The sequence below is a fragment of the Schistocerca cancellata genome, chromosome 1 (genome assembly GCF_023864275.1).
Source record: "Schistocerca cancellata isolate TAMUIC-IGC-003103 chromosome 1, iqSchCanc2.1, whole genome shotgun sequence".
NCBI lineage: Eukaryota > Metazoa > Arthropoda > Insecta > Orthoptera > Acrididae > Schistocerca > Schistocerca cancellata.
In genome coordinates, this window is record NC_064626.1 from 1,078,824,260 (window position 1) to 1,078,838,035 (window position 13,776).

Below are 13,776 nucleotides of genomic sequence, written 5' to 3' on the forward strand. Positions count from 1 at the left end.
TCATGTCTTGTGAGAACAAGAATGGGTCAACGTCATGAAATTTTGGGAAAGACTGTAACAGTCACCGACTTGGTCTAAATATTGTAAAACTTCAATATCCAGCTGAACGGTTTGCACAGAGAGTTCAGAAAGAATCTATAGGTTAACGTAGAATATGGCATCGTAAAACTTCGTACTTCTTTACACGCCTTCCATTTATCCTAGATTAAAGTTATGTTGAGCGCAAAAAATAGTTGGAGTACGCAGGACAATTGCTAGACATTGTATTGCAGTCCGCAGTTCAGTCAGAATACCATACCAACTTGTTACGTCTTGTTATTTTCTACGCGAACAATGCGACCGAGCTGGAAAGCTGCCACGTGATAAAGACGGTCACAATAAAGCAAAGGTAAAGAACAATGAACTATACGCTTGTGTGACAAGAAGAGAAAGCGGGTACTTCGAAACACGCGGCGAATACGAGAGACACAAAGCGATTGCGTCTTCTTCTTTTGCTTTCGGAGGCGCAGGGAAGCCAACGGCGTCACAGGCAGCGGCTGCGACGTGCGCCGTGATGGACCGTGCCACCCGAAAATAGCCGGACTGCGAGTAAAGACGTTGGCACGCCTGCGGCTTACCTGAGCGTGCTGCGACGAGCCTAGCTGGAGCGTAGCGGAGCGGAGTCGCTGCTGCAGGTGCTGCTGCGGGCGGCGACGGATCGCAACTGGCGCGCACCGCGCCCCCACCCGGCGCGCGCCAGCGCAGCCCCCACTCGGCCGCCGCCGGGACGGACTGCAGCTGTTCGCCCGCCTCACCTGTGCTCTCCGCGCTCGTACGAGGAGGAAGCCAAACGAGAGGCTCATTAACGGGATGTAGTACGTGGATTTAGGTGTAGACAGTGCTCTCTATCTTGGACGTCTCACTTTGCATCTCTCTCCCCCTCATGAACCACAGGTTCATCCCAGTAGCTGAGTGGTCAGCGCGTCAGAATGTCAATCCTAAGGGCCCGGGTACGATTTCCGGCTGGGTCGGAATTTTCTCCGCTCAGGGACTGGTTCGTGTTGTCCTAATTATCATCATTTCATCCCCATCGACGCACAAGTCGCCGAAGTGGCGTCAAATCGAAAGACTTGCACTCGGCGATCGGTTTACCCGACGGGAGGCCCTAGTCACAAGACGTTTTTATGAACCACAAAACCTTGTCTGCTGAGCGGTTCTAGGCGCTTCAGTCCGGAACCGCGCGGCTGCTAAGGTCGCAGGTTCGAATCCTGCCTCGGGCATGGATGTGTGTGATGCCTTTAGGATAGTTAAGTTTAAGTACACTACTGGCCATTAAAATTGCTACACCAAGAAGAAATGCAGATGTTGTTGTTGTTGTTGTGCAGCTCTCCACGCTACTCTATCCTGTGCAAGCTTCTTCATCTCCCAGTACCTACTGCAGCCTTCATCCTTCTGAATCTGCTTAGTGTATTCATCTCATGGTCTCCCTCTACCATTTTCACCCTCCATGCTGCCCTCCAGTACTAAATTGGTGATCCCTTGATGCCTCAGCACATGTCCTACCAACCGATTCCTTCTTCTAGTCAAGTTGTGTCACAAACTCCTGTTCTCCCCAATTCTATTCAATACCTCCTCATTAGTTATGTGATCTACCTATCTAATCTTCAGCATTCTTCTGTAGTACCACATTTCGAAAGCTTCTATTCTATTCTTGTCTAAACTATTTATAGTCCATGTTTCACTTCCATATATGGCTACACTCAATACAAATACTTTCAGAAACGTCTTCCTGACACTTAAATCAATACTTGATGTTAACAAATTTCTCTTCTTCAGAAACGCTTTCCTTGCCATTGCCAGTCTAAATCGATATTCATTGGACAAAATATTATACTAGAACTGACGTGTGATTACATTTTCACGCAATTTGTGTGCATACATCCTGAGAAATAAGTATCCAGAACAACTACCTCTGGCCGTAATAACGGCCTTGATACGCCTGGGTATTGAGTCAAACAGAGCTTGGATGGCGTATACAGGTACAGCTGCCTGTGCAGCTTCAACAGGATACCACAGTTCATCAAGAGTAATGACTGGCGTATTGTGACGAGCCAGTTGCTCGGCCACCTTTGACCAGACGTTTTCAATTGGTGAGAGATCTGCAGAATGTGCTGGCCAGGGCAGCAGTCGAACATTTTTTGTATCCAGAAAGGCCCGTACAGGACCTGCAATATGCGGTCGTGCATTATCCTGCTGAAAAGTAGGGTTTCTCAGGGATCGAATGAAGGGTAGAGCCACGGGTCGCAACACATCTGAAATGTACCGTCCAGTGTTCAAAGTGCCGTCAGTGCGAACAAGAGATGACCGAGACCTGTAACCAATGGCACCCCATACCATCATGTTGGGCGATGGCGAATACACGCTTCCAATGTGCATTCACCGCGATGTCGCCAAACACGGATGCGACCATCATGATGCTGTAAATAGAATCTGGATTCATCCGGAAAAATTACGTTTTGCCCAGGTTCGTCGTTGAGTACACCATCGCAGGCGCTCCTGTCTGTGATGCAGCGTCAAAGGTAACCGCAGCCGTGGTCTCCGAGCTGACAGTCCATTCTGCTGCAAACGTCGTTGAACTGTTCGTGCAGGTGGTTGTTGTCTTGCAAACGTCCCCATCTGTTGACTCAGGGATCGAGACGTGGCTGCACGATCCGTTACAGCCATGCGAATAAGATGCTTGTCATCTCGATTGCTAGTAGTACGAGGCCGTTGCGATCCAGCACGGCGTTCCGTATTACCCTCCTGAACCCAGCGATTCCATATTCTGCTAACAGTCATTGGATCTCGACCAACGCGAGCAGCAATAACGCTGTACGATAAACCGCAATCGCGATAGGCTACAATCCGACCTTTATCAAAGTCGGAAACGTGATGATACGCTTTTCTCCTCCTTACACGAGGTATCACATCAACGTTTCACCAGGCAACACCAGTCAATTGCTGTTTGTGTAGGAGAAATCGGTTGTAAACTTTCCTCATGTCAGCCCGTTGTAGGCGTCGCCACCGGCGCCAACCTTGTGTGAATGCTCTGAAAAGTTAATCATTTGCATATCACAGTATCTTATTCCTGTCGGTTAAATTTCGCGTCTGTAGCACGTCATCTTCGTGGTGTGGCAATTTTAAGGCCAGTAGTGTAGTTCTGAGTCTAGGGGACTGATGACCTCAGATGTTAAGTCCCATAGTGCTTAGAGCCATTTGAACAGTCCTTGTTCAGGTGCGGTGACTGGCGTAGGTGCAACCACTGCTGAGGGGTTTCCATGGAGGAGCCATATCAACCCGTCACTCCTGAAGAAGGCCAGAAACCTCTGCAGCAGTTCCGTGGACAATAGTCTGGATGACTGACTGATCTGACCTTTAGCCAGCATGGCCTTTTGGTCGTACTGCAAGGCACGGGGAAGCTACAGACCTTATCAGAATGAGATTTTCACTCTGCAGCGGAGTGTGCGCTGTTACGAAACTTTCCTGTGCCTGACCGAGACTCGAACTCGCGATCTTTGCCTTTCTCGGGCAAGTGATCCACCATCTGAGCTACTCAACACGACTCACGCCCCGTCCTCACAGCTTTACTTCCGCCAGTACCTCGTCTCCTGCTTTACAAACTTCACAGAACCTCTTCTGCGAACCCGGCAGAACTAGCACTCCTTTAAGAAAGGATATTGCGGAGTCATGGCTCAGCCACAGCCTGGGGGATGTTTCCAGAAGTGTTATTTCTGCCGGTTTCGTAAAAGAGCATCTGTGAAGTTTGTAAAGTAGGAGACGAGGTACTGGCGGAAGTAAAGCTGTGAGGAGGGGGCGTGAGTAGTGCTGGTGTAGCTCAGTTGGTAGAGCACTTGCCCGCGATAGGCAAAGGTCCCGAGTTCGACTCTCGGTCCGGCACACAGTTTTAATCTGCCAGGAAAGTCTCGTTACAGCCCTTATTTTTTCCCCGAGGGCATGCAGCTCTACTGTATTGCCTAACAATAGTGACATCCTCTTGGTAACACAATCTAAGACAAAAAATATTCACATACACATAAATAAATGATCACAATTTCAAAAAAATTGGATGATATAAACAAGAGAAAGAGAAAAATTGGTTTCATTCCATGCTGGGCGCCTGGTACAGAAACCGGTTATAAATTTCTTGAAATAAGACATTCTTGGTTGCTAATTGTTTTTGTCTATTTGTTTGCAGTTAAGCGATAAGCACTTGTGGGATATTTTCAGATTAACGTAAGAAGTAATGCAGTGAGCCAACATCCGTTCTTTAATGACAGCATATGGCATTATTTTATCTTAATTTAATTATTTTAACCGGCCGGGGTGGCCGAGCGATTCTTGGGGCTACGGTCTGGAACCGCGCGATCGCTACGGTCGTAGGTCGAATCGTGCCTCGGGTATGGATGTGTGTGATGTCCTTAGGTTAGTCAGGTTTAAGTAGTTCTACGTTCTAGGGGACTGATGACCTCAGAAGTTAAGTCCCATAGTGCTCAGAGCCATTTGAACCATTTAATTATTTTATCTTAATGCCTATGCTGGCATTAAAGGACGGATGTTGGCTCACTACATTTGTTCTTACATTAATCTGAAGATGCCTTACAAGGGTGAAACACGTCATTGCCAATAAACAAATAAAAAGAATTTGCAATCAAGACTGTCCTATTTCAAGGCAAGAGGAAGAGCTTCGGAAACTGAGCGAGTCCATAATGTGTTGCTTACCTCTGGCACTTATGCAAGCGGTTATTCAGCTTGGCAGTGATTCACAGAGTTGTTGGATGTTCTCCTGATGGATATCGTGCCAGATCATGTCCAATTTGGCGCATTAAATCGTCAAAATCCCGACCTGCTTGGAGAGCACTGTCCATAATTCTTCACACCTTCTCAATTGGGGAGTAATCCGGCAACGTTGATGGCCGAGGTAGGGGTCGCGCATTATCTTGCTGAACTGTTATCCAGCAAGATTGCCGCGCATGACAACCAAAGCAGTCATGGTATGAAGTGAAATGACACCCCAGATCATCAGTCCTGGTAGTAGGGCCGTATGGCGGGCGACAGTTAGATTGGTGTCTCACCGCTGTCTGTAGCATCTCCAGGCACATCTTCGCTGGTCATTGGTTGGAAACGGTACTTATCGCTGTATCCAATTCTGCTTTAGTTAATGAAATTCCCGGGCGGTGACGTGTCTGGAGAGGATCCCGACAGCGGTGGGATACCAGAGTGACTTTTGCCCGCCGTACAGCTCGATAACCAAGAGATGGTCTGGGCTGCCATTTATTTTTATACCAGGACCGCTTTGGGTGTCATCCGCGGCATCCTAACAGCACAGCGGTAGGTCGACGATTCTTCACCCCCTTTTGTTGCTCTTCTGGCCAAGCCACCCATGGCTTACATTTCAGCAAGATAATGCCCGCCCGCACACAATGAAAGTTTCTACTACTTGTCTTCGTGGTTGGGAAACCCTACTTTGCCCAACAATCGCCAGATCTCTCCCCGATTGAGAACGTTAGGGCCCTCCAAACAACTCGTTATTTTGACCAGAATTTGGCACTACCTCTCTCAGGAAGACATCCACCAACTCCGTCAACCAATACCAAGCCGAATACCTACTTGTATAAGAGCCAGAGATGGACCAACGTGTTACTAACTTGCTCAACTTGAGAAGCTCTTCCTCTATAATAAATATGAAATTGCAATCATGTGTTTGTCGTACATATGCAAGACCTATATCAATTTCCTTCCCATTTGAATAATTTCTTCATTATGCGTCTTACAAGGTATTTTCTGGAGGTAAAATAGTCCCCCATTCGGATCTCCGGGTTATTTAAAATGTGTAGGTTGAAGGTATAGTCGGAATTAGTGAAGTGTGGTGGCAGGAAGAAAAGGACTTCTGGTCTGGTCAGTACAGTTTTACCAACAGAAATCAAATTGGGAGATGAATAAGCAAATAGGAATGTGAACACCATAGCGAACGCATCACAATAGTCAGGATAGATACGAAACCAACACACATCATAGTGGGACAAGTTTATATGCCAGCTACCTCCGCAGATGAAGAGACTGAAAGAATGTATGGCGAGATAAAGGAAATTAAGATAGTTTGAGGGTGACTGGAATACGGTTATAGGAAAAGGGAGAGAAGGAAAAAATAGTAAGACTCCATGGACTAGGAGAGAGGCACGATAGCAAAACCCCTCTGGTAAAACTTCGAACAGGACATTGTTTAATCATCGGTAACACGTGGTTTAGGAATTATGAAAGAAAGTTGTATATGTGGAAAAGATTTGAAGATAATGGAATATTTTAGATTGGTTATATAATGGTAAGGCAGGTTTCAAAACCAGCTTTTAAATGTACGAAATTTCTAGGAGTAAATTTGGCCCATGACCTCAATTTATTGATTATGAACGGCAGATTGAAACTGAAGTGAAGTGTGGTGCCAGGAAGAAAAAAACAGATAAAAAGAAACTGCAGAAACATAGGATATTATTGAGATGGCACCCGGACAAACAGAAGGAACCAGTGGTTGTTGAGAGTTTCGGAGAGAGAATTACGTAACGTTGGACTGAAACAGGGGAAAAGACGATAACAGAAGACGAATGGGTAGCTTTGAGAGATGAGATACGGAAGGAAACAGAGAATTACATAGGTGAAACGACAACTCTAATAGAAGTTCTTGGATAACACAGAAGACACTGAATTTAATTAACAAAAAGAGAAAATATAGAAATGAATCAGAAACAGGTGAAATGGAATACACACTTTTAAAAAAAAGAGTTATACAGAAAGTGCAAAGTGGCAAAAGCAGGAATGGCTAGAAGACAAATGCAAGGCTGCTGAAGCATGCATAACTAGTGAAAAAATAGATGGAAGGAATATGTAGACGTCCTGTACCAAGGAAACAAATACACTCCTGGAAATGGAAAAAAGAACACATTGACACCGGTGTGTCAGACCCACCATACTTGCTCCGGACACTGCGAGATGCCATGGCATACGGAGCTCCATCGCAGTCTTTAACACTGGTAGCATGCCGCGACAGCGTGGACGTGAACCGTATGTGCAGTTGACGGACTTTGAGCGAGGGCGTATAGTGGGCATGCGGGAGGCCGGGTGGACGTACAGCCGAATTGCTCAACACGTGGGGCGTGAGGTCTCCACAGTGCATCGATGTTGTCGCCAGTGGTCGGCGGAAGGTGCACGTGCCCGTCGACCTGGCACCGGACCGCAGCGACGCACGGATGCACGCCAAGACCGTAGGATCCTACGCAGTGCCGTAGGGGACCGCACCGCCACTTCCCAGCAAATTAGGGACACTGTTGCTCCTGGGGTATCGGCGAGGACCATTCGCAACCGTCTCCATGAAGCTGGGCTACGGTCCCGCACACCGTTAGGCCGTCTTCCGCTCACACCCCAACATCGTGCAGCCCGCCTCCAGTGGTGTCGCGACAGGCGTGAATGGAGGGACGAATGGAGACGTGTCGTCTTCAGCGATGAGAGTCGCTTCTGCCTTGGTGCCAATGATGGTCGTATGCGTGTTTGGCGCCGTGCAGGTGAGCGCCACAATCAGGACTGCATACGACCGAGGCACACAGGGCCAACACCCGGCATCATGGTGTGGGGAGCGATCTCCTACACTGGCCGTACACCACTGGTGATCGTCGAGGGGACACTGAATAATGCACGGTACATCCAAACCGTCATCGAACCCATCGTTCTACCATTCCTAGACCGGCAAGGGAACTTGCTGTTCCAACAGGTCAATGCACGTCCGCATGTATCCCGTGCCACCCAACGTGCTCTAGAAGGTGTAAGTCAACTACCCTGGCCAGCAAGATCTCCGGATCTGTCCCCCATTGAGCATGTTTGGGACTGGATGAAGCGTCGTCTCACGCGGTCTGCACGTCCAGCACGAACGCTGGTCCAACTGAGGCGCCAGGTGGAAATGGCATGGCAAGCCGTTCCACAGGACTACATCCAGCATCTCTACGATCGTCTCCATGGGAGAATAGCAGCCTGCATTGCTGCGAAAGGTGGATATACACTGTACTAGTGCCGACATTGTGCATGCTCTATTGCCTGTGTCTATGTGCCTGTGGTTCTGTCAGTGTGATCATGTGATGTATCTGACCCCAGGAATGTGTCAATAACGTTTCCCCTTCCTGGGACAATGAATTCACGGTGTTCTTATTTCAATTTCCAGGAGTGTATTATAGAAAGAGAAGATGTAGTAAATGATGATGACATGGTAGGTATGATACTGCTAGAAGAATTTGACAGAGCACTGAAAAACCTAATCGGAAACAAGGCTCCTGGAGTAGAAGAACATTCCGTCAGAATTACTGATATCCTTTGGAGTGTCAGCCATAGCCATCACAAAACTATCCAGCTGGTGCGCAAGATGTATGAGAAAGGCGAAATACCTTCAGACTTCAAGAAGAATGTGATAATTCCAATTCTAAAGCAAGCAGGTGCTGATAGGTGTGACTACAGATCAACCATCAGTTTAATAAGTCACGGTTGCAAAATAACGTTACGAGTTATTTACAGAATAATGGGAAAAAGTAATAGAATCAGACCTCGGAGAAGATCGGTTTGGTTTCCGGAGAAGTGAAGGAAAAAGCATTTGTAGATTTAGAGGAAGCTTTTGACAACGTTGTCTGGACTACACTCTTTGACATGCTGAAGCAGGGGTAACATAAAGGGAGTGGAGGATTACATACAACGTGTAAAGAAACCACACAGCAGTTGTAAGACTCGAAGGATATGAAAGGGGAGCATCAGTTGAGAAGGAAGTGAGGCAGAGTTGGAGCCTATTCCAGATGTTATTCAATCTGTACATTGAGCAAGCTATGAAGGAAACTAAGGATACATTTCGAAAGGACATTAAAGTTCAGAGAGAAAAGATAAAAAGTTTAGATTTGGCGATTATATTTTAATCCTGTCACAGACAGAAAAAGGCTTGGAAGAGCAGTTGAACTGAGTAGACAGTTGTTGAAAAGAGGTTATGGAAAGAAAATCAAAAGCAAAACAGGGACTACGGAATGCAGTAGAATTAAATCAGACGACGGTGTGGAAATGAGATTAGGAGATGAGAGACTAAACGTAATAGATGATTTTGCTATTTGAATATGAAAATAACTGATGATAGCAGACAAAGAGAGGATCTAAGTGCACAGTGGCAGCAGCAAGAAAAGTATTACTTTAAAAAGAAGAATTTGGTAACATATAACATAAACTTAAGAATTAGGAAGTCTTTTTCCGAAGGTCTGGATTGTAGGTTGCACGAAAGCGAAAATTGGACGATAAGCAGTTCAGACAATAAAATAGAAGCTTTTGAAATGTGGTGCTATGGAAGAATGCTGAAGATTAAATGGGAAGTCGAACAAGGTACGAGGAGGAACTGAAACGAATTGGTGCAAAAGAAATTTATGGCACGACTTAACAAAAAGAAGGAATCGGTTAATAGGACTCGTTCTTAGGCATGAAAGAATTGTCACTTTGGTTTGATGTGGAGAGGGGGGGGGGGGGAGGGGTTACTATTGTTGAAGGCGACCAAGGCTTGAATAAAGTAAACAGCTTCAGATGGATGTAGGCTGCGGTAGTTACGCAGAGATGGAGAGGCTTGCGCAAAATAGACTAGCACTGAGAGCTGGATCTTCAGACTGAAGACCACAACAACGCAAACTGCGCAAAGAAATGTTTTGCACCACCCTCATGACTTCCACAATTTGTGTCACACACCCTGTATGTAAGCCGCTGCTGCTGTTTTGCGCCTCCCCCCCCCCCCCCCCCCTCCGCTATGGAAAATAGAGAACGACTTGATTCACTTTCGAAAAGTTCGCCGAACATTAACATCCGTATTGATTCCGCCAACTTTCGGCTGGCGGCGTTTCGCTACTCCATTCCACCGTCGCACAGACACCGTTATCAGGTTTGTAAAAAGTCTGTGCACTGTGTGTGAGCAATGGAGGTTAATATAATGACAAGTGAAAAGGGCAAGAAACCGTGATAGACGGCTATAAATTCTGTTTCCGTAAGTGTCTCGTTTACGGCGTTGATAGACACAAGTTCACGAGGAGAGCAAATTCTTTAAACTGTGTTGTTGGTTCGCAGTAAGATGGTAATCATGAAAAGGACGACTCTGGTATATCGAACCGGTAGAGAATATAATAAATTTTCTGGAGACCGAAAAGCTTATGTCAACGAATCAACACGGTTTTAGAAAGCATCGCTCGTGCGAATCTCAGCTTGCCCTTTCCTCACATAATATACTGCGAACAATGGATGAAGGGCAATAGGCTGAATGCTTATTTCTAAATTTCCGAAAAGCATTTGACATAATGCCTTACTGCAGACTGTTAACGATGGTATGAGCGTATGGATTAGGTTCCAAGAAATGTGATTGCCTCGAAGACTTCATAGCAATAGAACCCAATATGTTGTCCCCGACGGCGACGTTCGTCAGAGACAAGGATATCAACAGGAGAGCCCCAGGGAGGTGCGATACTACCGCTGTCATTTTCTAAATACATAAATGATCTGGTGGATAAGGTGGGCAGCTGTCTGCGGTTGTTTGGTGATGCTGCTGTGGTGTGCGGGAAGGTGCCGAGCCAAGTGACTGTATGAGGATAAAGATGAATTAGACAGCATTTTAGTTGGTGTGATGAATGGCAGCTAACTCTAAGTACAGGAAAATATAGGTTAATGCGGATGAGTGGGAAAAACAAACCTATAATGTTCGGATACAGCATCAGCAGTGTGTTGCTTGACACAGTCACGTTGTTTAAATATCTGAGCGCAACGCTGCAAAGCGATGTGACATGAAAGGAGCATGTGAGGATTGCGGTACGGAATGCGAATGATCGACTTCAGTTTATTGGTTCATCTGTAAAGGAGACCGCATAAAGGACGCCAGTGCTGTCTAGTATTGAGTACTGCTCGAGTATTTGGGATCCGCAACAGGTCGGACTAAAGGAAGACATCGAAACAATTCAGAGGCGGGCTGCTAGATTTGCTATCGGTAGGTGGGAATAACACGCAAGCATTACGGTGATGCTACGGGAACTAATGTGAGAATCCCTACACAGAAGATGACGTTCTTTTCGAGGAACATTACTGAGAAAATTTAGAGAACCGCCATTTGAAGTTGACAGCATAACGATTTTACTGCCACTGACAGACATTTTGCGTAAGGACCACGGGCTTAAGATACGAGGAATCAGGGCTCATACCGAGGCATGTAGATAGACTTTCTCCCCTAGCTCTATTTGCGAGTGGAACAGGAAAGGAAATGACTAGTAGTGGTGTAGGGTACCCTCCGCCTTGCACCGTGTGGTGGCTTGCGGAGTAGGTAGATGTGGATGTAGGGCCAGTAATTTTATGAAGAGAAACGCTGAAGAAAATTTGGTTGAGCGCCCCGCCAGACGTATAGCTCGGAATGTGGTTCGAATAAGGAAAAAGACTAATGTCATTCGATTACGCAAACTTCGGAAGTTTCCCTACAACTTACCAGGATTACATGAAGCGCTGACGAGATATGTTTTTCACACAAACAGGAGATAAAAATTTTCATTTGTGAACGACTTTGTAAAGACTACTGTTGGTTTGTGATGCCAAATTAGTTTCAATTTTCTAAAGAGTCGAGAACTTCAAATATATATGGGATGTTCAAGACTTGTCCTAAGCTGTTAAGCTGTTCTAGGAAATATCTATATTTCGTGGGATAAATGAAAAAACACTCTTTCTCGAAAAAAAAAAGAAAAAGGTTCAAATGGCTCTGAGCACTATGGGACTTAATTTCTAAAGTCATCAGTCCCCTAGAACATACAACTACTTAAACATAACTAACCTAAGGACATCATACACATCCATGCCCGAGGCAGATTCGAACCTGCGACCGTAGCGGTCGCGCGGTTCCAGACTGTAGCGCCTAGAACCGCTCGTCCGTAGCGGCCGGCTCTCTTTCTCATTAGTTTCTTTGTCAAAAACAAAAAAATTAAACGTATGAGGAAGCTTTGTCCTTCATTGCAAATAACAACAATCCCTGCATTATATGCGTTGACTTTGAGACGGCGATTCACCAGGCAATTATGTTTGGCTCCAAATGCTGGTCTGCTGATTTCATCTCGGGCATACATAGTGGAGAAAGATTTAATCAGTGGGATTATCAAAACAGTTTTAAATCAAAGGAATCCGAAATCGGACAACTTTTGAAAATTTTGAAACTTCCTGGCAGATTAAAACTGTATGCCGGACCGAGACTCGAACTCGGGACCTTTGCCTTTCGCGGGTAAGTGCTCTGTCATCTGAGTACCCAAGCACGACTCACGACCCCTCCTCACACCTTCAATTCTGCCAGTACCTCGTCTCCTACCTTCCAAACTTCACAGAAGCTCTTCTGCGAGCACTTGGCCACGACAGACAAAGGTCCCGAGTTCGAGTCTTGGTCCGGCACACAGTTTTAATCTGCCAGGAAGTTTCATATCAGCGCACACTCCGCTGCAGAGTGACAATCTCATTCTGAAAATTTTGTCTGGACTGCTTCTGCTGCCCCTCGACCAAACATAAGACTGCTTTGTGGAAGACCTCATGCCCTGCAGACCTAAGAGCCAGTATCGAGATCACTTCTTTGATTATTTTCTTCATAGCTATATTTTTGCAGATAGCGACTTTTCAGTTATTATGTGGGCTGACTGTAGTAACAATTCTCCATGAACCACTAACTGCTATGAGGCATTCCATTCTCAACTGAACGTTTAATTTTCCAGCATATTCCGTCTGTTAGAGACATTAAGCTGAAACTTACAAAAAATGCGGGAAAAATAAAATGATATAAGAGAACAAAAAGAAAAGCTGTCTAATTCAACTATAACACAGTATGAATGTCTTCAAAACATCTGCTACAGGCTTCTCTCACCTACATAATTTTTTTACTTACGCTTGACAACTGCAACTTTGCTTGTACTGTACTTGCATTACATCAAAAGCCCAAGCAGTTTTAACCATACCTAGTGCATGTAGACAGTCCTAAGGCTGTGTAAAATGGGGAGAGATATGTTATGGCACTGCTGATAGCATATGGAAATCAACACGTACGCTACGGAAATATACGATGGCACCTAACTGGAATCCACACGTTCGCTGTCGAATAAATATGCGGCAGCTAATGGGAATGAAGACGTCCATTTCAGAATCTTCAGAATCAATTGATATCAACATCTGCATCAGTGCCGTTACCGTTGCTTTTGTTTTGCTGTTTTTTTTTTTGGTCGGTGTCAGACTACTAATTCAGAATCTGAACTTTCATCCTCAGTCGGACCTAATGTTTTCTTTCCTTACCACTTCTTTTACCTCTGGCAATGATGTGTATGAGAGGAAAATGCCAAGTCGTACCGTGGTTTCGGGTCCACCTTCAAGCGGTAGGTTCCTCTATAAATTACTGCTCAGGCCATTTCAAAGGGATGAGGGCACCTCCAAAGGAACCACGTCCACTAAAGCACTATGATGTGCAAACCATCTTTCAGGCTGAGTACGGTATTATCTTTTTGAACATTTTGATCGAGTTTCATTGAATTAGTCTGCTTTAGCGACTGTGCTAGGAGAAGCTCGTGTCCAAAACGTTACCATGAATGAAAGTATGGTGCACGCTAATAGAGCTCATGGCACCGGCGCAGAAATACATTCTCGTCATGGGGACAAGGCGATTTCATTCTGCTATTTAGAAGGCGGGGCCACATCAGCTGTGTGTCACCTGTTGAC

The 13,776-nt window shown here is 45.7% G+C and overlaps 1 protein-coding gene across 1 annotated transcript in view; it reads right to left on the reverse strand.

Annotated features, from left to right (window-relative positions):
* The window catches only part of LOC126091050 (uncharacterized), a 376,404-nt gene that overhangs the window by 130,744 nt on the left and 231,884 nt on the right, over positions 1–13,776 (reverse strand). The gene's annotated exons all lie outside the window — the stretch shown is intronic.